General features: G+C 45.1%; 1 long non-coding RNA gene and 1 other non-coding gene across 2 annotated transcripts in view; one reads left to right on the plus strand and one right to left on the minus strand.

The window, feature by feature from the left end:
• The window catches only part of LOC140189110 (uncharacterized), a 592,538-nt gene that overhangs the window by 195,863 nt on the left and 372,843 nt on the right, over nt 1-23,832 (plus strand). The window lies entirely within an intron of this gene.
• trnan-guu (transfer RNA asparagine (anticodon GUU)) lies at nt 20,820-20,893 on the minus strand. Its single transcript has one exon. It is a non-coding gene; the product is annotated as a tRNA-Asn (tRNA).

Raw genomic sequence — 23,832 nt, forward strand, 5'->3', positions numbered from 1 at the left:
GTCTTTCAGAACTATAACCTTCCATCTCATCTCCTCTCACCATGGCTCCAGGAAAAAAAAAAAAACTGCACAAGTTTGTCCAGCTGTCCACATACAATTGGCTTACTATTCTGGTGAGCATCCTTATAAACCTCATCTGCACACCCCAAAACAAGTGTCTCTCAATCCAAATTTGGGCCATGTCAGAACTGGGTGACAACAAGGACAACAAATTGTGTGAATAAACAAAAAAGCAAAATAAATGATAATAAATATGAAGTAGATATCGGAAACATGAGTTGTGTTGTCCCTGAATATATGTTCACTGCTGGTTATGTGAAATTATCCCCTCTACCTGAAAACCCTGTTCGTTGAGGGATAATAGCTATTCCTGAACCTGGTGCTGTGGGACCTGAGACTCCTGTAATGCTTCCCGATGGCAGGATCGAGAATCGAGCGTCATCTGGATACTGGGGTCCTTGATGACGGATGCTGCTTTTCTGTGAAAACGCTCTTTGCAGTTGTGCTCAGCGGCGGGGAGGGCTTTACTTCTGATAGGTTGGCTGCATCCACAACTTTTCATTTCGAATTCCTTTCATGTCATTGGTGCTTCCATATCAGACTGAGATGTATCCAGTCAGGAGATTCTCCATTATACACCTATAAATGTTTGTCTAAGTTTTAGACAACATACTAAATCTGCTCCTCTGTTGCTATTGCATCTTTCCAATAGCCTGTCTACATTTCTCTTCATCTTTCTCCAGTTGGCATTTTGGAAATAGTTGGAAATTGAAACACGCAGCATCTCAAGATACTACTTAATCAATTCTACGTTACTTCCTGAAAGATGCCCACTGGGAGGAAGGGGGTAGGCAGAGTCCATGAATTGCTGTCCATTATTAGGGTTGTACAGGCCTCTGTCCTTGAATTACTGGGATTGCACTAGAGTTTAACGGCGGAGTGCAGGGTGTGTAGATGTCTGTGTGCTCCCTGCACAGTGCTGTGAATTTTATAGGTCTGTATCGTGGATGTGATTGTCTAGATATTGTGAAGTTATTTTTCCCTGTAGTCCACCACTGATTGTTCATGGACAGTCTCATATGCAGGGCATGTTTATACCAGCGATTCAGCCTGACCTCCCTCACCATGCTGAGTTGCAGCAGTCTGTTTTCCTGCAGTACAATTTTTGGTTTCTACTTGTCCGCCTCCCTGCTGTGCAGTGCCGGAGCTAAAGCGGGCAGTGTCCATGCAGTGCAGAACTGGTTTGAGCAGGTCAGTGTTCGTGCAGTTTTGCAGGTGACTGCTGTACGCAACGGAATGATTGTGGTCTGCGTTCGGCTGTGAAATTACAGTTCAATCTGGGGATTTTCATGTCTTTATCTGTAGAGTAAATGGGCTAATGCTTGAAATCTGTGGCATCAGAGAGCAGAGTTGGATTGTTATGATGTCTGTTCTTCTACTCTGCCCTTCTCTGGATCAATAGTAATATATTTTCATAAATCATTGTCCTTGTATTAGAGTCGTGTACTGCTCTGTACTCTCACTGACCAGTGTTGTGCTCTGGCAGCTCAGTGAGCTTGGAATGGAATGTCAGTGCTTTTACAGAAGTGTCTCATTATTACAGAAAAAAAAATACCCTGTACACCTAGGTAAATTTGTCATAGTGGGGCGCTGGGAGCGGAGCCAATTACGAGACACAGACACCGAAGTACTAGGAACTGGACGTGGCTAGAGACTAGAGTTAGCGACGTGACTGGATGCAGGACCAGCACAAGGAACTTCAATCTTGGAGCCTGGGCTTGGACTCCGAGCTAGAGTCTGGACAAGGACCCACAACCTGGGTCCTGATTCGGGCTCGGACTCCGGATCAAGTCGAGGACATGACGTGGCTACAGGACTGGACATGACCTGGGCTTCTTCGAGGCTTGGGTATAGACTCCAAGCCAGAGTCTGGGAAAGCACCCAGAACTTTGGACTTGCCTCGGGCTCGGACGACAGAAATAAGTGAGGACAGGACGTGTCTACAGGACAAATACTAGCAACAGGACTGGACGTGAGACTACTGGACACTTGGACAAGACAAATGAAACCCCAGGACAGGACGAGAGAACCCCAGCACCGGGTTGGGCAAGGTTCTTCTGGGCTGGGAGAGACACATGGACAAAATGTGAACACAAAGCCGAGGCTTGAACAGGACAAGATTCTTGGACATGGCTAGAACTGGACGAGACCCCGAAGCCATAACATGGTCGAGGAAGAGACAGGAACGCAGAGCTTTGGTCAAGGAAGAGACAGGGACATGGAACAGAGAACCAGGACCTCACTTTGGAAACAGGATGTAGGGCCGGGACTCCTAGACAGAACACAGAATATAACAAGACGGTTCCTGACACTAGGTAGCGGCAAGCAGACAGACGTACCTAGTGAAGGCGTGGCACAGAGACAGTTCAAAACCATGATAGACAGTTCCTTATCTTGCTCAGGCGATTGAATTTGATAGTGGTGCAGGCGAAGGTTACAGGCGAGGCAGGGCTTCAGACGAGGCAAGGCGAGGCAAGGCTTCAGACGATGAAACGCGAGGCAAGACTTCAGACGAGGCAAGACGAGGCAAGGTGAGACAAGGCATCAGACGGGGCATAGAAGGAAGGGGAACAGCATGGATTCAGACAGGGTGTATGGACAGCAACAATCCAGCAGTCAGAGGCTGAATCCTGAAGCTATTTATGAGGCCAGCCAAACGAGAATCAGCTGCCTCAACAGAATCTGGGGAATACCAGAAAAGGAACCTGAACCGAACCGTGAACCAGAATGAGGATTTCACGGACCGGACCATGACAAAATCAGCTGTTTCCTGGAGACCAGTCTGAGTGTTTCAGATCATTAGTGGACACAGGACCATAGGGGGATGAACTATAATATTCAACACATCATTTCTAGGGGACTCCAGGAGGGGATGTTGCCTCCCTGGTGCAAAGTTCAAGAATGTCTCTGAGTTGCTGCAGGACATTCTGGAGTGGGAAGGTGAACAGCCAGTGGTCGCGGTGCACATAGGTACCAACGATATAGATGAAAAACGGGATGAGGTCGTACAAGGTGAATTTAGGGAGTTAGGAGATAAACTAAAAAGTAGGACCACATAGGTAATAATATCTGGATTACTACCAGTGCCACGTGAGAGTCAGAGTAGAAATAGGAGGATATTTCAGATAAATATGTGGCTTGAAAATGGTGCAAGGGGAAGGGATTCAAATTTCTGGGGCACTGGAACCAGTTCCGGAGGAAGTGAGACAAGCAGGACGGTATACACCCGGGCTGGACTGGACCCAATATCCTAGGGGAAGAGTTTGCTACTGTTGTTCAGGAGGATTTAAACTAATGTGGCAGGGGGATGGGAACAAGTGCAGAGAGACAAAGGGGTGTAAAATGAGGGTAGAAGCAAAAAGTAGTAAGGTGAAAAGTAAAATTGGCAGGCCGGCAAATCCAGGGCAAAAATCAAAAAGGGCCACTTTTCAACATAATTGTATAAGGGCTAAGAGTGTTGTAAAAGCGCGCCTGAAGGCTTTGTGTGTCAATGCAAGGAGCATTCGTAACAAGGTGGATGAATTAAAAGTGCAGATTGTTATTAATGAATATGATATAGTTGGGATCACAGAGACATGACTCCAGGGTGACAAAGGATGGGAGCTCAACATACAGAGATATTCAATATTCAGGAGGCATATACATGAAAGAAAAGAAGGTGGGGTGACATTGCTGGTTAGAGAGGAGATTAACTCAATAGAAAGGAAGGACATAAGCCGGAGGATGTGGAATTGATGTGGATAGAGCTGCATAACACTAAGAGGCAGAAAGCGCTGGTGGGAGTTGTGTACAGGGCAACTAACAGTAGTAGTGAGGTTGAGGATGGCATTAAACAGGAAATTAGAAATGTGTGCAATTAAGGAACAACAGTTATAATGGGTGTCTTCAATCTACATATAGATTGGGTGAACCATATTGGTAAGGGTGCTAAGGAAGAGGATTTCTTGGAAAGTATGCGGGACAGTTTAGTGAACCAACATGTCGAGGAACCAACTAGAGAACAGGACATTCTAGACTGGGTATTGAGCAATGAGGAAGGATTAGTTCGCAATTATGTCGTGCGAGGCCCCTTTGGAAAGAGTGACCATAGTATGGTGGAATTCTTCATTAAGACGGAGAGTGATATAGTTAATTCAGTAACAAAGGTTCTGAACTTAACGAAGGGTAACTTTGAAGGTATGAGTCGTGAATTAGCTAGGATAGACCTGCAAATGGTACTTAAAGGATTGACGGTGCATATGCAATGGCAAGCATTTAAAGATCGCATGGATGAACTGCAATAATTGCTCATCCCAGTTCGGCAAAAGAATAAACCAGAGAAGGTAGTGCACCCGTGGCATATAAGGGAAATTAGGGATAGCATCAATTCAAAGAAGAAACATACAATTTAGCCAGAAAAAGCGGTACACGTGAGGACTGGGAGAAAGTCAGAGTCCAGCAGTGGAGGAAAAAGGTCTTAATTAGGAAAGGGAAAAAAGATCATGAGAAAAAGCAGGCAGGGAACATAAAAACTGACTGTAAAAGGTTTTATAGATATATGAAAAGAAAACGATTAGTTAACACAAATGTAGATCCCTTACAGTCAGAAACAGATGAATTGATCATGCGAAACAAGGACATAGCAGACCAGTTGAATAACTACTTTGGTTCTGTCTTCACTTAGGAGCACATAACCTTCACTTGCAGCTCTGTGAGAAATATAGGGATAGAGAGAGAGAGAGAGAGAGAGAGAGAGAATGTAGAGTACCTGAGAGAGAGGGCGCGAGAGTGAGCACGAAAGAAAGCGAGAGAAGCACACATTCCGCTCGAAGAGATGGGTGGGAGGAAGAGAGACAGAGAGAGAGAGATAGTGAGAGCGAATGAAAAGGAGTGAGCGCGAGAAGGAGACATCTCGAAGGATGAGGGCGCGAAGGATAGTGAGCGAATGAGACATCGAGAGTAAGGGGGTCGCAAGGGAGAGCGCATGACGGACAGGGCGTGAGCGAGGAGGAGCGTGAGAAGGAGTCATCGCGAGGGGGAGAGAGGTGATGAGACAGTGCGATGGAAGGAGGGAGAGACAGAGAGAGACAGAGAAGGGGAAGGGCAGAGACAGAACAGGCTGCATGACATTGTCCGATCTGTTTCCCTCGAATACTGAGATCAGCTTGTGTGTGTGGTGGATGATCTGAATTATTTTGGCTCATGTACTGCTACTATTGTAGATATCTGTTTTCTTTTCTGTACCAAAACCGTGCGAGATCTAATAAAGTGTTAAACATGTGTGCAGTCTCCTTTGTTTGCGAACGCATAGGTAAATAACCAGATCTGAATCAAAAATGAATACTGAATGAATTTTACAACAACTTTCCTTACAAAAATGCTACAAGATAAGTTCGGAATTTACAGGAAATAGCAGGATATGAATCACATGCAGCAAACTCTTTAACCGGGATATACAGACAGGAATATGTGTGTAAATGAGTGAGATTGCAGGAAAGTGCTTTACCTCCATCACGCTATGACCAAGGATGTCTCTGAGATGGTACAGACCATTCTGAAAGGGTAGGATGAGCAGCCAGATGTCATGGTCCTTATTAGAACTAACAACAGAGAGACAAGTTCCTGCAAAGAAAAGTTACGTGGGTGAGCAGTAAATTAAAAAATAAAAACTCTGGGGTGGTGATTTCAGGATTACTTTAGACGCCACATGCCTGCGACGTACGGGATCTTATGCTGGTGCACTGAAATGTGTGGTTAACAATATCGTACGGGAGGGCAGGCATCAGGAACACCCACCATTGGGGTCTCCGGTATGGGGAGGATGGATTACACTGAAGGGTAAATCATATTCTTACAGAGAATCTTCTGGAGCCAGCCTGATGATTTCTATCAAGTGGCATCTGGAGGATATGCTGGTATCCAGAGCTACAGATCAGTAGGTTACATTGGTGGAAGGTAGTGGTGAGGTCAAAGTAAACCTCAAGGAAATCAAAAATGGGGTCACCTTAATGTGGACAGTGGCACCGAACGGTAAAAGTGAGTTCATTTCAGTGTAGGGTGTAAAACAGCTAAGGCAGATGTAGCAAGATCCTGCATTTATACACGGCACAGTGAGTCATCCATTACAGAGATCTGGTTGGAAGAAGGTCAGGACTGGTATATAAATATTCCAGCATTTAGATGATTCAGAGAGTCCAGAGGGAGCTAAAAGAGGTTGGGGAGCTGCACTGTTGATGAGGCAGAATGTCACAAGCTCGAGTTCATCCCGGAAGCTCAACTAGTAAGACAATGTGGAGGGACTCAGCAATAAGAAACGTGTAATACAGTAAGCCTTATTATAACCAGTAACAGAGTGAAACAGATATGTCAGCAGGTTATTGACTGATGTAAAACAATAGAATACACTAGTTGGTGAATCATCTCCAGAATGACTTGCACTTCCTCACCACCTGAGTCTTGGATGAGGCACTATTTGTTAGGTGTATTCATGAAGGTTTCCAGAAACAGCATGTAGATGGTCCACCAGTGAGGGGACATACTTGAGATGTTATTCGGAAATGAGCTGAGCGAGATAAGTCTGGACACGCAGGTGGACGAATCAGAATCAGGTTTATTATCAACGGCATGTGACGTGAAATTAGTTAATTAGTAGCAGCAGTTTAATGCAAAACATAATATAGAACAAGAGAAAGAATGAAAAATCAATCTATAAATAAATAAAAAGGTAAATCACAGTGTACATATGTTGAATAGATTAGAAATTGTGCAAAAAATGTTAATACCATCTATTAAAACAAGTCAGATAGTGCCCAGGGGTTCAATATAAATTTAGGAATTGGATGGCAGAGAAGAAGTTGTTATTGTCAGACGGTGGCGGCTGGAACGGACACAGACACTGAAGTACTAGGGACAGGACTAGGATACAGGGTGAGGGTTAGGACATGGTCACGAAAACTGGGAACACAGAACAGGACTGGACAAGAGATCTCCGAGCCCAGGCTTGCACGCCGAGCTAGAGACTGGACAAGGACCCAGTACCTGGGTCTTGCCTCTGGCTCTGAACCCACAACTAGGCAAGGACGAGACTTGGCTGGCAGGCAGGACGAGGCTGGAATCTTCAGACTTGAGGCGAGGCTGTAGACCAGAGACTTGAGGCGAGGCTTGAGAGTAGAGGCTTGAGGCTTAGGGTCTTGAAGATTGGCTTGGGGTTTTAAAGTTTTGTTTGGGGCGAGGCTCGAGGCTTGGGGTCTTGAAGCTCCTCCTGGGCAGGGCGCGTACGCCTGTGCAGGGCGCGGCTCACCTGGGCAAGACGCGGATCTCCACCCGACGCAGGCGAGGAACAGGAAGGGAGAGAACCAACCGCAGGGTAACGGCAAACTGGTCTGACTTACCCGACGGCGGGCAAGGGACAGAAAGAGACAGAAACCACCGCAGGGTAACGGCAATCTGGCCTGACATATCCGACGGCGGCGAGGGACAGGAAGGGGCAGAACTCACCTCAGGGAAACGGCAATCTAGCCTGGTTAACTCGACAGAGGCAAGGGGCAGGAAGGGACAGGACCCACCGCAGAATAACGGCAATCTGGCCTGGTTTACCCGACGGAAGCAAGTGACAGGAAGGGAGCTAGGTTCAGGGTGGCTCCAAGAAAAGACTTCAGGCGAGGCGAGGCGAGGGTTACTAGCAAGACAAGGCAAGGTTGCAGGCAATGCAAGGCGAGACAAGAACTTCAGGCGAGACGACAGTTACCGGCAAGAAAAGGCAAGGCTTCAGGCGAGGAAACAGAAGGCAGGGGCAGGGATACAAGGAGTAAGGACAAGAACAATCCAGCAGCCACGCTCCGGTCTCTGGAAGTATTTATGCAGCCAGCCCCCACAAGAATCAGTTGCCTCAATTAGTGCTAAACAGGAGGAGAAACAGCGTAGACAGGAAAACCTAGAACAGGGGTCGATGGACCGGACCGTAAACCGGAATGCGGACTTCACGGACCGGACCATGACAATTTCTGAATCACTGAGTGTGTGCCTTCAGGTTTCTGTATCTCCGACGTGATGGTAACAGTGAGAAAGGGGCATGCCTTGGGTGCTGAAGAATCTTAATAATGGATGCTGCCTTTCTGAGACACTGCTCCTTGGGTACTTTGTAGGCTTGTTCCTAAGATGGAGATGACTAAATGTACAACCCTCTGCAGCTTCTTTCGGTCCTGTGCAGTAGCCCTCCATACCAGAGAGTCAAGCAGCCTGTCAAAGTGCTCTCCACGGTACATCAACTGATGTTCTTGAGTGTATACGTGGACATACCAAATCTCTTCAAGGTCTAATGAAGCATAGCTGCTATCTTGCCCTCTTTATAACGGTATCGATGTGTTTGAACAAGGTTAGATACTCAAAGACACTCAGAAACTTGAAACTGCTCACTCTTTCCACTTCTGATCCCTCTATGAGGATTGGTATGCGTTCTTTCGTCTTACCTTTCCTGAAGTCCACAATCATCTCTTTCGTCTTACTGACGTTGAGTGCCAGGTTGTTGCTGTAACACCACTCCAGTAGTTGGCATATCTCGCTCCTGTACGCCCTTTATGTCACCACCTGCAATTCTATCAACAATGATTGTATTATCAGCAAATTTATAGATGGGTACATAAAGAGTAGAACAATGGGCTAAGCACACACCCTTGACTTGCACCAGCGCTGATCGTCAGCAAGGAGGACACGTTATCACCAATCTGCACAGATTGTTGTCGTCCGGTTAGGAATTCCAGGCTCCAGTTGCAAAGGGAGGTACAGAGGCGCAGGTTCTGCTACTTCTCAGTCAGCATTGTGGGAGTGATGATATGAAATGCTGAGCTTTAATTTTTGGAAGGCGAATTGCAGCAGAATTGTGCTGGAATTATAGAGAGTAGTCTGGCAGCCGATGTTACTGGGTAACCGTAACAGTGTGACATGTGGGAGTGACTTACAGTCCAGCTGGTCAGAATTCAGGAGTTCCCTGTCCCTGTCAGTAAGGTAGAGAAGTTCAGGGTCGTGAAGGAATTTAATGTGATGAGAAATATTGTATTTGTTTAAACATGTAAGAGGTGTCCTATGTAAGCTTTAGGAAGATGAAATTGGGAGACTTCCGGTGGTGCCCATGGAGTGAGATCGTGTTCTAGATCCGCACCATCACCTCTGATCGTTATCCTATGATCAGCTACATTTAAGCTAAGTTTTAAGGCACCGACCTTTCCAATACCTTGCAGCTGATTGCCAGTATATATTTGGATGTTTTTAACGTCCAGTATGTCTAAGAACGGGTAAAATGGCAAACCTCCTGTAAACCGAAAGCTACCGACTCCCCTCCGGTTGAATCGGCGGTAACTATGCAAGCTATATCGGATTGGATCCGTGCGGAGATTTCATCTAAACTGAGAGAATCATCGATGAAATCGATAAGATGAAAACAACGATCACGGAACATCAGACTGCTATATCTAATATCCAAGTTCATACGCAACAGAATGAACTCAAAATGGGGAAAAAAAATTGAAGAAATAATTACTACAATGAAGAAAATACCTGAATTCCCTACTTTTAAAAATTCTGATTTAGAATGCAGAATGCGTCGTCAGAATATAAGAATTATTGGGCTCAGAAATCCGCCGAATCTAAGGACCCTATTCAGTTTTTCTCTCAAATTTTAAAAGATTCATTTCCCACCGTGTTTCCTGATCAACCACGACTATTGGATAGGGCTCACAGAGTCCCATTATATTTGTCTAAGTCAAACAAACCTCGACATGTTATTTTACGATTTTATTATTTTCAAGACAAGGAAATGTTGCTTCGTTTTGCTCGACCTAAAGGCTATATTGATTTCTCTGATCTCCGTTTTCGATTGGTGGAGGATTTTAGCAAATAGGTTCGCGACCAACGTGTTCGTTACAGATCTGTGATGGCGGAATTCTACAAGATGGATTTAAAACATATGCTGCTCTATCCCGCACGTTTCAGGATCTGATTGTCTGAATGGTCTTCACGTTATTTTGAATCTCCGTCGGAAGCCCAGAGCTACCTGGATCAACCTCCGCCTTCAACATCCGAATCGCACTATTAAATCATCAGTACCTGATTGGAGGCTGTTAATCTGTTGGGTTTTAATTTCTTATTTTGCACAATCTGAGGGCAGAAATGTTTTTTTTCGTTTAATCAATATGGTTGTCAAATTCTTTTTTTTTTTAACTGCGTCATTCCTTCTTCTTCCCTGGGGATTCTGGGTGGCCATTCCCATACCATCAGTATTGGCACTTACCTGGAGGCCTTAAACTTCGTAACTTTTTTTTCTAGTTTTTTCTAGTCTATGCAATTATTTTTTCTCCTTTCCTAATTATACGGTTTGCTGTATGTTAACTGTTATTTATATATATATTCGCTTTGTATTCTGTCGTTTTTGTTTTAATCGGAGTACATCTTGATTTTTTCACTCTTCTACTCTTTTACAATTTTAGCTGATCTTTTTATATATACATTTTTTGTTGAGCGTCTATGGGAAGTCACGGCGATAGATTTAGTGCTTGCTTCTATCTGGCTAGTCTATCTTAGATTTAGCTTTGGGCTTTTGGAATTGGGGTGATGGGGGAGGTCTTCACATTTTAGTTTTTTTTTTCTTGGGCTACGCATATATTACTGAAGTATTTTTCGCGTCCTCTTTCTCGGTATCTCACGTTTACTCTGTTCCCTTTTCGGGTTCGTGGATTGAACCTATTGTCAATCCTCCCTTTATTTGAGTATTGAATTTCGGTGTTATGTATTCTACAATTAATTTTGACTCTTGGAATAGTGATGGTTCTAATCATCCAATTAAAATGGAAAAAAAATGCCTTCAATGTTTTCTGGAGACTTAAAGCACATATTCTATTTTTGCAAGAGACCCATGTGCGGAGCGGGAACTGATTACGATTTTTTTTCAAGTTCTGGAAGACTTAAAATGTCATTCGAATTCGAATGCCAAAATTAGAGGAGTTTATATCATAATGGATCCCTGAATTACATTTATGCAACAGGATATTATTTCTGATCCGAATGGTAGTTTTTTTTTTACTGTTTAGTGGTTTATTCTTTAATAAAAATGTAGTTCTGGTTAACGTTTATACTCCAAATTCGGACTGTCCGGAATTTTATAAATCGTTATTTAATTTGTTCCCGAATTTAACTGAGTTTTCACTAACCTGGGGCGAAGATCTTAATACCTGTTTATCTCCATTATTGGACCGTTCGGCCCCTATACAGACAGTACCCAATAAATTCGCAACCTTGATTAATTCATTTCTCTCAGAGTCTGGGTCGACGAATATTTGGCGGTTTTTGCACCCCCAGGAAAAAGACTTCTCTTTTGTTTCACATGTTCAGTACTCTTCCTCAAGGATTGATTTTTTTTTTTTTTTTTATTGACTCTCGTCTTATTTCTTCTGTGGTTAAATGTGAATATGACTCTATAACCATTTCGGATGGTTGATCTTTTTTTTTTACAATTGGTAGGAAGTTGAAAAGCAGGACCTCAAGGGTGGTAATCTCAGGATTGCTACCTGTGCTAAGTGCCAGTGAGGGTAGGAATAGAATGCTCTGGAGGAGGAACAAGTGGCTGAGGAACTGGTGTAGGGGGCAGGGTTTCAGGTTTCAGGATCATTGGGACCTCTTCTGGGGCAGGTGGGACCTGTACAAGAGAGACGGGTTACACTTGAACCACAGGGGGACCAATATCCTTTCAGGGAGGTTTGTTAGTGTTAGTGGGGAGGCTTTAAACTAGAGTTGCAGGGGGATGGGAACCAGAGTGCCAGAGCTGACAGTGTGGCTGGGGTGAAAATAAATGATGTTGAAAGTTTAAGCAAATCCGCTGATAGAAAGGTTGTGAGTGGTGGTAAAAATCTTCTGAGGTGTATATATTTCAATGCTAGGAGTATTGCGGGGAAGGCGGATGAGTTGAGGGCGTGGATTTACACGTGGAATTATGATGTTGTAGCAATTAGTGAAACTTGGCTACAGGAGGGGCAGGACTGGCAGCTTAATATTCCGGGGTTCCGATGTTTCAGATGTGATCGAGGCAGAGGAATGAAAGGTGGGGGAGTAGCATTGCTTGTTAGGGAAAATATTACAGCAGTGCTCAGGCAGGACAGATTAGAGGTCTTGTCTACTGAGTCCTTATGGGTGGAGCTGAGAAACAGGAAAGGTACGGCCACCTTAGTGGGATTGCATTACAGACCACGCAATAGTCAAAGAGACTTGGAAGAACAAATCTGCAGAGAGATGGCAGGCAACTGCAGGAAACATAAAGTTGTGGTGGTAGGGGATTTTAAGTTTCCATACATTGATTGGGACTCCCATACTGTTAGGGGTCTAGATGGTTTAGAGTTTGTAAAATGTGTTCAGGAAAGATTTCTAAATCAATATATAGAGGGACCAACTAGAGGGGATGCAATATTGGATCTCCTGTTAGGAAATGAGTTAGGACAAGTGACGGAAGTCTGTGTAGGGGAGCACTTTGGTTCCAGTGATCATAACACCATTGGTTTCAATTTGATCGTGGACAAGGATAGATCTGGTCCTAGCGTTGAGGTTCTGAACTGGAAGAAGGCCAAATTTGAAGAAATGAGAAAGGATCTAAAAAGCGTGGATTGGGACAGGTTGTTCTCTGGCAAAGATGTGATTGGTAGGTGGGAAGCGTTCAAAGGGGAAATTTTGAGAGTGCAGAGTTTGTATGTTCCTGTCAGGATTAAAGGCAAATTGAATAGGAATAAGGAACCTTGGTTCTCAACGGATATTGCAACTCTGATAAAGAAGAAGAGGGAGTTGTATGAAATGTATAGGAAACAGAGGGTAAATCAGGTGCTTGAGGAGTATAAGAAGTGCAAGAAAATACTTAAGAAAGAAATCAGGAGGGCTAAAAGAAGACATGAGGTTGCCTTGGCAGTCAAAGTGAAGGATAATCCAAAGAGCTTTTACAGGTATATTAAGAGCAAAAGGATTGTAAGGGATAAAATTGGTCCTCCTGAAGATCAGAGTGATCGGCTTTGTGCGGAACCAAAGGAAATGCACGAGATCTTAAATAGGCTTTTTTGCGACTGTATTTACTAAGGAAGCTTGCATGAAATCTATGGAATTGAGGGAATCAAGTAGTGAGACCATGGAAACTGTACAGATTGAAAAGGAGGAGGTGCTTGCTGTCTTGAGGAAAATTAAACTGGATAAATCCTCGGGACCTGAAAGAGTGTTCCCTCGGACCTTGAAGGAGACTAGTGTTGAAATTGCGGGGGCCCTGGCAGAAATATTTAAAATGTCGCTGTCTACGGGTGAAGTGCCGGAGAACTGGAGAGTGGCTCATGTTGCTCCGTTGTTTAAAAAAGGATCGAAAAGTAATCCGGGAAATTATAGGCCGGTGAGTTTAACGTCAGTAGTAGGTAAGTTATTGGAGGGAGTACTAAGAGACAGAATCTACAAGCATTTGGATAGACAGGGGCTTATTAGGGAGAGTCAACATGGCTTTGTGCGTGGTAGGTCATGTTTGACCAATCTGTTGGAGTTTTTCGAGGAGGTTACCAGGAAAGTGGATGAAGGGAAGGCAGTGGATATTGTCTACATGGACTTCAGTAAGGCCTTTGACAAGGTCCCGCATGGGAGGTTAGTTAGGAAAATTCAGTCGCTAGGTATACATGGAGAGGTGGTAAATTGGATTAGACATTGGCTCGATGGAAGAAGCCAGAGAGTGGTGGTAGAGAATTGCTTCTCTGAGTGGAGGCCTGTGACTAGTGGTGTGCCACAGGGATCAGTGTTGGGTCCATTGTTATTTGTCATCTATATCAATGATCTGGATGATAATGTGGTAAATTGGATCAGCAAGTTTGCTGATGATACAAGGATTGGAGGTGTAGTAGACAGTGAGGAAGGTTTTCAGAGCCTGCAGAGGGACTTGGACCAGCTGGAAAAATGGGCTGAAAAATAGCAGATGGAGTTTAATACAGACAAGTGTGAGGTATTGCACGTTGGAAGGACAAACCAGCGTAGAACATACAGGGTTAATGGTAAGGCACTGAGGAGTGCAGTGGAACAGAGGGATCTGGGAATACAGATACAAAATTCCCTAAAAGTGTCGTCACAGGTAGATAGGGTCGTAAAGAGAGCTTTTGGTACATTGGCCTTTATTAATCGAGGTATTGAGTATAAGAGCTGGAATGTTATGGTGAGGTTGTATAAGGCATTGGTGAGGCCGAATCTGGAGTATTGTGTTCACTTTTGGTCACCAAATTACAGGAAGGATATAAATAAGGTTGAAAGAGTGCAGAGAAGGTTTACAAGGTTGTTGCCGGGACTTGAGAAACTCAGTTACAGAGAAAGGTTGAATAGGTTAAGACTTTATTCCCTGGAGCGTAGAAGAATGAGGGGAGATTTGATAGAGGTATATAAAATTATGATGGGTATAGATAGAGTGAACGCAAGCAGGCTTTTTCCACTGAGGCAAGGGGAGAAAAAAACAGAGGACGTGGGTTAAGGTTGAGGGTGGAAAAGTTTAAAGGGAAGATTAGGGGGGGCTTCTTCACACAGAGAGTGGTGGGAGTATGGAATGAGCTGACAGACGAGGTGGTAAATGCAGGTTCTTTTTTAACATTTAAGAATAAATTGGACAGATACATGGATGGGAGGTGTATGGAGGGATATGGTCCGTGTGCAGTTCAGTGGGACTAGGCACAAAATGGTTCGGCACAGCCAAGTAGGGCAAAAGGGCCTGTTTCTGTGCTGTAGTTTCAATGGTTCTGTGGATATCCCTTGTTTGAGTTAATCATAGGCACCTGATTCTCATCTTGAGGTTGGAAGAAAAGTAGCCTTGGATTCCATTGTGGGCTGCTGGTTTGTCTCGGCAGTTCCCCTTGGAGCAACCTGCTGGTGGAAGACTAGAGCGGCCACTTGTCATCTTTAGGCCGTGTTGGGGAACCATCGTTTAATGGAGCATGTCTGTCGGTAGTCGGGGCCGTCTTTGTAGTATGGATTCTGCTGTTTCCTGGGCCAACTGAGTGGCTGCCAGCCTCTCTGAGCAAGGTAGGTATCCGGCTGTTTCTGTAGCCAGCTGATGTTGCTGGCTGAACTGAGACTCAGAGCTACCCCGGAGCAGAGATAGAGCTGTCTGTTTTTCTTTGGTGTTTGTCTCTTATTGTCCTCGCCTCCGTGGGGTAAGCCTGGCCGTTTTGCCGTTGCCCTGCGGGGTGCTCTGTCTTGTCTTGTCCTCGCCTCCTTGGGTTAAGACAGGCAGTTCTGCCGTTGCCCTGCGGAGGGTCTTGTCTTGTCTTCGCCTCCGTGGGGTAAGTCAGGTCGTTTTACTATTGCCCTGCTGGGGGATCTGTCTTGTCTTGTCCTCGCCTCTGTTGGGTATGTCTTGCCGTTCTGCCATTACCTGACGGAGGGACCTGTCCTACCTTGGTGAGGAGATGAAGTTGAGTCCTGGCTTGTCTTAGGATAAGTCCTGGCTCTATGTCTATATTCTGTCCTCTCTCATGTTAGTGTCGTGTTAAAGAAGAGTTATTTAATTATATACACATTTTTTTTCTCCCTCTGTCCCTCTCACTATACCCCTTTCCCATCCTCTGGGTTTCCCCCCTCCCCCTTTTCCTTCTCCCTGGGCCTCCTGTCCCTTGATCCACTCATATCCCCTTTGCCAATCAACTGTCCAGCTCTTGTTCCATCCCTCCCGCTCCTGTCTTCTCCTATCATTTTGGATCTCCCCCTCCCCCTCCCACTTTCAACTCTCTTACTAGCTCTTCTTTCAGTTAGTCCTGACGGAGGGTCTCTGCACGAAATGTCGACTGTACCTCTTCCTAGAGATGCTGCCTGGCCTACTGCGTTCACCAGCAACTCTGATGTGTATTGCTTAAAGATGAATCCCTGCTTTTCGAAGGTAAGTCCCGGCTCTATGTTGATGTTCCGTTCCCAGTATGTCTCTGATCTCCAAGAACCCAAGCCTCGACGATCCCGCAGCCAAGCTCCAAGAACCCAAGTCTCGACGATCCCGCAGCCAAGTTCAAGAGCAGAGACCCCAGCTTGTCTCCAAGTCCATGGTCTCTAGCTGTGGTCCTGCTTTCCCTAGACGAAGTCTGCCTTCTTGTCCCTGCTCCTGGTCTGAATCCTGTCACGTCCCTACTCTGGTCAAGTCCTGTTCCTTGTACTTCAATGTCTGTGTCTCGCATTTGGGTCCATTCCCAGCACCCCTTTGTGACAGTTCTAACACCCCCGATACCTCTATTTTCATCAGGCAACAGAGATATTATCTGATTTTAACGCAATAAAGCCTTCTCACAGTTTCTCATCTTAACGATTGGCACATCTCCTCCTCTTCAGGTTTGAGCGCAATCTATACTCCCTAAAGCAGATTTCAACTCTGTAGTTAATTTCAAACGAGAAAACGTGAGGATACTAGATATCCAAACAACACATACACAATGCCAGAGGAACTCAGGTCTGATGAAGGGTCTCGGTCCGAAATGTCGACTGAACTCTTTTCCATAGTTGCTATTGCGTTTCTCCAGCATTTTGTGTGTTGCTGTAGTTAATTTAATGGGATTTATAAATGAAGGCTATTCCAGGTCAAATTTCAACAATACCTTGAAGTCTTTTTTTGTTTTCCAAAGTCTCCAGCCCTTCCTAACAAATCACTTGAAATTATTCCAGATCGAGATTCCAGATCTAGATTCAACTTCATTCCAACCTCCTCCCGTACTCACCAGAACCCTCAGTTTCCGGATCTTTTTCCAGACGGAGGGTCCCCTCCTGAACCTACATTACTTCCCACAATCCCCACACATTTGCTGCCAGCGCCACCAACCGCTATTGCTCCTGAGCCAGTCAGAAGCTCGAACCTTCTTCTTGGTTCTGCTGTCAATCAGGTCTAGGGGTGGGGCCACGCAGCGGTTACGTACGTGCTGCAATGACGTCACAAACATTAAGCTCACCTTCCTCCAGTGCACTTTTTGAGAGTCTGGTCGGAGGGTCCGGGGCTGCGGGAGGGGCAGGGCGACTTTAAACCCGGCGGTAAACACGGCCACATGGTTTGGTTCTCTCCAAAATGCTGTACCTTTGCCAGTCCTCTCCACACAGTCACCCAGGGAATCTGAGAGAGTCGCCATGAGTAGTGGGAAAGTGCGGGGGAGTATCTCGGAGCAGCAGCCTCTGTTTAATATTTCGGAGCTAAGGATTTGGTCACCGAGCGTAATGCCGAACGGCGTTGAAGTACAGACACGATGATGGAACACTGAAAAAAAAATGCTGAACAGACCGTCCCTTGTTCTCGGGAAACTCTCCAGTTGCGGGCTATTTGACTGTCCCATATTCTAATCCCGTCTTCATTTGAAACAGGAAAACGGTCTCCCCGTCAGCGAATCGAACCCCTCTCTTCCGCGTGACAGGTGGGGAAACTAACCACTGAACTAGCGAGGAATAAATAAGAGTGTGGAACCTGTCACACGGATGTCAGGGTTAGGAGAACTCATCGAATCACTCTGATGTTTGTTTGCTGAGTGTAGAGGTGGCGCTTTTTATCCATCCCCTCCTCACTGTGTGACTGTACGGGTCTCAGGATTCTTTAGTGATAAAGTCACTTACTGAATTCACGGACTGGCCAAAGGAAGGGATCCCATTAGCGTCTAACTGCGTATTGTTTGAACGGATATTTATAATCAGGATTTGATTCCCATTTACTGATACGTGAAGCAGGATATCATTTGTCGCCCTTCGAATCTCTCGGGTGGATTCTCCCTTCAGTTGGATCCCAGGTGCTGTGTTTCTCCGGTCTGTCGGAACGTAGCGACATGAACTGTTCGGAATAGGAACTGCAACAGAGTGCGGAACGATCCTTCAGAAAACGGCTCAGACACTGAGAATCGAGTTACAGAATCTTATAGCACCAGAGACCATTCAGTAACCGAATCTGGTTTGCATCATGGGGCGATGGTGGTATATCGGTGAGCATAGCTGCTTCCCAAGCAGTTGACACGGCTTAGATTCCCGGCCATAGCAGGGTGTACAATTTTAGACTGAAAAAAAATAACCTATCACCAAGCACTATGAACGCAGAATTCACGGGCAATTTACTGCGAGTGAAATTCACTAATGGACAGATGATGGATCCCTCACGTATGATGGTGGTGGTCCCTGATGTAGGAGGATCGAGGACCCCGAATTGAATGAAAAACACAACTTTAGACCCCGGAAGTCCGTTAGTTCCAATGACTCCGCTCGAGGAAACGTACACTTTCTGGTCAAATCGAACATACAGATTCCTGACCGGAGACACAACCCGTCCCGAATATTTTCTGATCTCCCTCCTTCGTCAAGCAGAAGGTACGCATCACAGTCTCATGGAAAATTGTATCTATTGAATGGTTCCCTAGTACGATAAGGTGGACTGTGGAACTCACAATCCACCTCGTTATGATGCTGCACTTTATTGTTTACCTGCGCCGTGCTTTCCCTGTCGCTGTTACACTTTATCTGCATTTCCTTATTGCTTCACTTTGTTCTCTCCCAAGGAACTGTGCATTTGATCTCTATGAACAGAGAGAAAGAGAAGCATTTCACTGTATTTCGGTATAAGTGACTGAAACACGTAGAACAGATTCAATTCCCACTGTGCTCATCGCCACTGCAGTGGGGAGCGCTGCCTCCGGACAGCGCAGCGTTTCCCATCTCGCAATGAAACGCAGCAGAAACAAAAACGCTGAAATTGCAGAGGGGGCGACCGTGAGAGATCGTTTCACTGAACTCCCGTCGAAGGGGACGTTTAACTTCTTCAGGGTAGGCATCCAGTAAAGGGACTTCGACGTGCAGAAGTCGAATCACAAACGAGAAAATGTGCAGAGGTTAGAAATCCTCGCAACACACACAAAATGCTGGAGAAACTCAGCAGGTCAGGTTGCTTCATGATCCTGAAGAATGTCACTAAATACATTGATGAAGGTAGAGAAGTAGATGTAGTGTGTATGGATTTCAGCAAGGCACTTGATAAGGTACCCCATGCAAGGCTTATTGAGAAAGTAAGGAAGCATGAGATCATAGGGGACATTGCTTTGTGGATTCAGAACTGACCTGCCCACAGAAGGCACAGAGAGGCTGTAGACTTGGCATATCCTCATGGAAGCCGGTGACCAGTGGTGTGCCTCAGATATCTGTTGTGGGACCCCTACTCTTCGTGATCTTTATAAATGACCTGGATGAGGAAGTGGAGGGATGAGTTAGTAAATTTGCTGATGCCACAAATTTTCAGTGTACTGTGGATTGTGTGGATGGCTGTCAGAGGTTACAGCGGGACAGAGATACGATGCAAAACTGGACTGAGAAGTGGCAGATGGAGTTCAACCTAGATAAGTGTAAGGTGGTTCGTTTTGGTAGGTCAAATATGATGACAGAATATCGTATCAATTGTAAGACTCTTGGCAGTGTGGAGGATCAGGGGGATCTTGGGGTCCGAGTCAATAGGACACTCAAAGAAAGTTGACTGTCTGGTTAATACGGTGCATTGGCCTTCATCAACCGTCAGATTAAATTTTCGAGCCGAGAGGTAATGTTGCAGCTATATAGGACCCTGGTCAGATTCCACCTGGAGTACTGTGCTCAGATCTTGTCACCTCACTACAGGAATGGTGTGGAAACCATCGAAAGGGTGCAGAGGAGATATCCAAGGATGTGGTTTTGCTTGGGGAGCATGGCTTATGAGAATAGGTTGAGTGAACTCGGCCTTTTCTCCTTAGAGCGACGCAGGAAGAGAGGTGACCTGATAGAGGTGTAGAAGATGAGAGGCATTAATCGTGTGGATAATCAAAGGTGTTTTTTCTCCCCCAGTGCTGAAATGGCTAGCACGAGATGGCACAGTTTTAAGGTGCTTGGAAGCAACTACAGAGGAGATGTCAGTGGTAAGTTTTTTTACGCAGAAAGTGGCGAGTACATGGAATGGGCTGCCAGCGACAGTGGTGGAGGCGGATACGACAGGGTCTTTTAAAAGACGCCTGGATAGGTACATGGAGCTTAGAAAAATAGAGGGCTATAGGTAACCCCAGGTAATTTCGGCACAGCACTGTGGGCTGAAGGGCCTGCATTGTGCTGTAGGTTTTGTATGTTTCTATGTTTCTAAGGGTTTCGGCCTGAAACGGCGACTGTGTACTTTATTCCATAGATGCAGTTGCACATTTTCTCCTGTATGAGAGAGAGAGAGAGAGAGAAAAAAAAACTGCCGGATCACTAGCGTGTGTAAAAAGGACCCGAAGGTTTGTTGGGGACCCGAGTCACCCCAATCTCAAACTGTTCCAGCTGCTACCATCCGGGAAACAGTACCGCAGCATAAAAGTCGGGACCAAACGGCTATGGGACAGCTTCTTCCACCAGCCATCAGTCTGATTAATTCACACTGATACAATCGTATTTCTATGTTATATTGACTGTCCTGCTGTACATACTATTTATTACATATTACTATAAATTTTACATTGCACATTTAGAGGGAGACGTAACGTAAAGATGTTTACTCCTCGTGTATGTGGAAGAGAAATCATAGTGTAGAAGTCGAATCACTAACGAGAAAATGTGTAGATGCTGGAAATCCAAGCAACACTCACAAAATGCTGGAGGAACTCAGCAGGCCAGGCTGTTTCGTGATCCTGAAGAAGGGTTTGGGCCTGAAACATCGACTGTATACTTTATTCCGTAGCTGCTGCTGCACATTTTCTCTTGAAGGAGAAAAAGATAAATAAAAAAAAAAAACTGCTGACGATCACCAGCGTCCCTGGGTGGGCTCGAACCACCAACCTTTCGGTTAACAGCCGAACGCGCTCACCGATTGCGCCACAGAGACGAGAATTAAATGAAGTACGAATAAATGGCAGATGCCAATTGAAATGCGGTTTCCTTTTACAGATGCATAATATGACACATTTGTGTTTTAAAACACGAGGATGCATAAGCGCTGCCGCTAACAGAAAATATAGCGGAGGATGGTTTCGATCCATCGACCTCTGGGTTATGTCCCAGCACGCTTCCGCTGCGCCACTCTGCTACCGATAATACTGTATAATTAATTGTTATGTGTGCTATGCTTTATTTGTGTGTTTGTGTGTGTTTATTTCTGTGTCTGTATATGTCTTAGTCATAGTCATCGTCATACTTTTTTAAACCCGAGAGAAATTGGGTTTCGTTACAGTTGCATCAACCAAGAAGAGAGTATAAATATAGCAATATAAAACTATACATATTTAAATAATAATATGTAAATTATGCCTGGATATAAGTCCAGGACCAACCTATTGGCTCAAGGTGTCAGACCTTCCAAGGGAGGAGTTGTAAAGTTTGATGGCCACAGGCAGGAATGACTTCCTATGATGCTCTGTGTTGCATCTCGGGGAATGAGCCTCTGGCTGAATGTACTCCTGTGCCCACCCAGTACATTATGTAGTGGATGGGAGACATTGACCAAGATGGCATGCAACTTGGACAGCATCCTCTTTTCAGAGCCACCGTCAGAGAGTCCAGTTCCATCCCCACAACATCACTGTCTGAGTCTAGTTCTGGGTCTGTGTATGTCTGGGTGCATTCCCTCTTTTCCCCGTATTCATACCCACTTTCTTTCGTTCATTCCCTGTTTCTCCTCTTTCTCCTTTTCCCCACCTTTCTTTCTTTCTTCCCTACTTTCTGACCCAGCCAGTTATTACCTCTGTGCCGTTTATGCTCTATCCCGTCTTGCACCTCGTTCCCGATATTTCACCAGTGACTCTGTTTTAGATTATTTAATTGTTCAGGCAAACAATTCATCCCACTTGTGAGGCTTTAAAAGAAAGAAACAACGTCGTTTTCACCCACAAGGCGGACTAAATCCCGAGGTGCCATTAACTTCCTAATCCTGTCCTGATGATTGAATGAATGTCGGAATTCCTTCGGTGCTGAACCAGCAGTTCACATTGTGAAGCGGAACTCGCGACATTAATGCACTGCAAGCACTTCCCTCAAATGCAACAATTCCTCCACCGAGATCAACTGTTGGTGTCATGTTCAGACCATCACGATCGGACGAGTTAGTGACAGATAGGGAGGTGGGAACTATCGCTGATGCCCTGTAACGAGGGGCGGTTTTTCCATTTTTCCACCGAAGCTTCGTAACTGATACAGTAAGGGTTGTGTTTTAACTCCCCGACGTGGGACTGTGTAAAGACACGCTGGCAGCTGCTTATCACCTATCACCTGGCTTCTCCCTCTCCTCTCCCAGTCTTCAATTCTACTCCTCATTTGATTTATCCAGTCATCCTGAAGGGTCTCGGCCGAAAACGTCACTCTACTCGTTTCCATAAATGCTGCCTAACCTGCTGAGTTCCTCCAGGTGTGTTGATCCGTGTCCTTCTGTCTCACTTGCCAAACAGTTAAATACAGAATGCGCATTGGCTAGCAAACTGAAGGAATAAGTGTGACAACACAGTTGAGATACTGAACACGAACAGGCCTGGAAATATTTCAAAGGAATTATGTTAATATTAGTTGTATGTGGACATTAATAAATACGCGACGATCATAACCTCCTGGCAGCGTGTTATGCCTTTGGAGAGACGGCGGTCCTGTGAAGACACCAGCGGAAGAAGCTCTGGAAACATGTCGAGGTAGTTAAACTATCACTGAAGTGGAGTTATGGGAGTGAGTAGCAAACTCAGCACAAGAAATGAAAGAAGTGAGAAAGGAATCTATGTGAAAAGCCGAGTGAGGGTACAGTGCGGATGTTGAGGGATGAAGGAGAATTAGCGAAGGAAGGATGAGGGAGTAACTTTAAATTCCTCAGTGTTATCATTTCAGATTATCAATCCTTGGCCCGGCACATACGTTTCACAACAGCAAAGGCTCGGCAGCACCTCTACACATCATCTAAAATGTTGACAGATTTCCATAGGTGTGCGGCGGAGATCATATTGACTGGTGGCATGGGACCACCAATGCCCTTGTACGGAAAAGCTCACAAACAGTAATGGATAGAGCCCAGTCCAGCACAGGTAAAGCCCTCCTCACCGCTGAGCTCAACTACACGGAAATCAGTATCCTGACCGTCCAGATTATACTCTCTTCTCGCTGCTGGCAATGGGAAGGAGGTAACCTATCAATAGGTCCATTACCCCTCAGCCATCAGGCTATTGAAGAAGAATGGATAACTTCATTTACCCAACACTGAACTGTATCCGCAACCCAGAGACTCACTTTGAAGACTAATCAATTAATGTTTTCGACATTTATTGATTAATTATTATTAATATTTGTGTAGTTTATGGTTTTGTTCACCTTTGTTGTTTGCTGTCTTTGTTGAGTGCGGCCTTTCATTGATTCGCTTGTGTTTTCTTCTATTTAATGTTGACGCTCCTATGTGACATGTATGTAGTTCGGGAATAAATTTAGTTTAATCTTTCAACTTTGAACTTTACGGAGAGGAATCTCCGGACATAGAAGATAGGAAGGGGAGTGGTCGACACAGGTCTTCCAGTTGTTTCCTTTGAATGGTCATCTCTGCATTGGAATCACCGGACCACTGTTCCAGTATTTCCTATGAACGGGCCGTTGTGACTGTAATCTATATTCTCATCCAGAAGGAACCAATCTCATCACATCCCATTTGTTAAGACCCCTCAGGATTTTGCATCTATTCTGTAACTCGTTCTTACTGCTTTTTATTCCAAAAGATACAATCCTTGTATCTCGAACTCGGTTCAGAACACAAGTTGCACACCACAGGTATTAATTTAATTTTAAAAAGTAAACTTTACTCGT

The sequence above is a fragment of the Mobula birostris genome, chromosome 28 (assembly GCF_030028105.1).
Source record: "Mobula birostris isolate sMobBir1 chromosome 28, sMobBir1.hap1, whole genome shotgun sequence".
NCBI classification, from domain to species: domain Eukaryota; kingdom Metazoa; phylum Chordata; class Chondrichthyes; order Myliobatiformes; family Myliobatidae; genus Mobula; species Mobula birostris.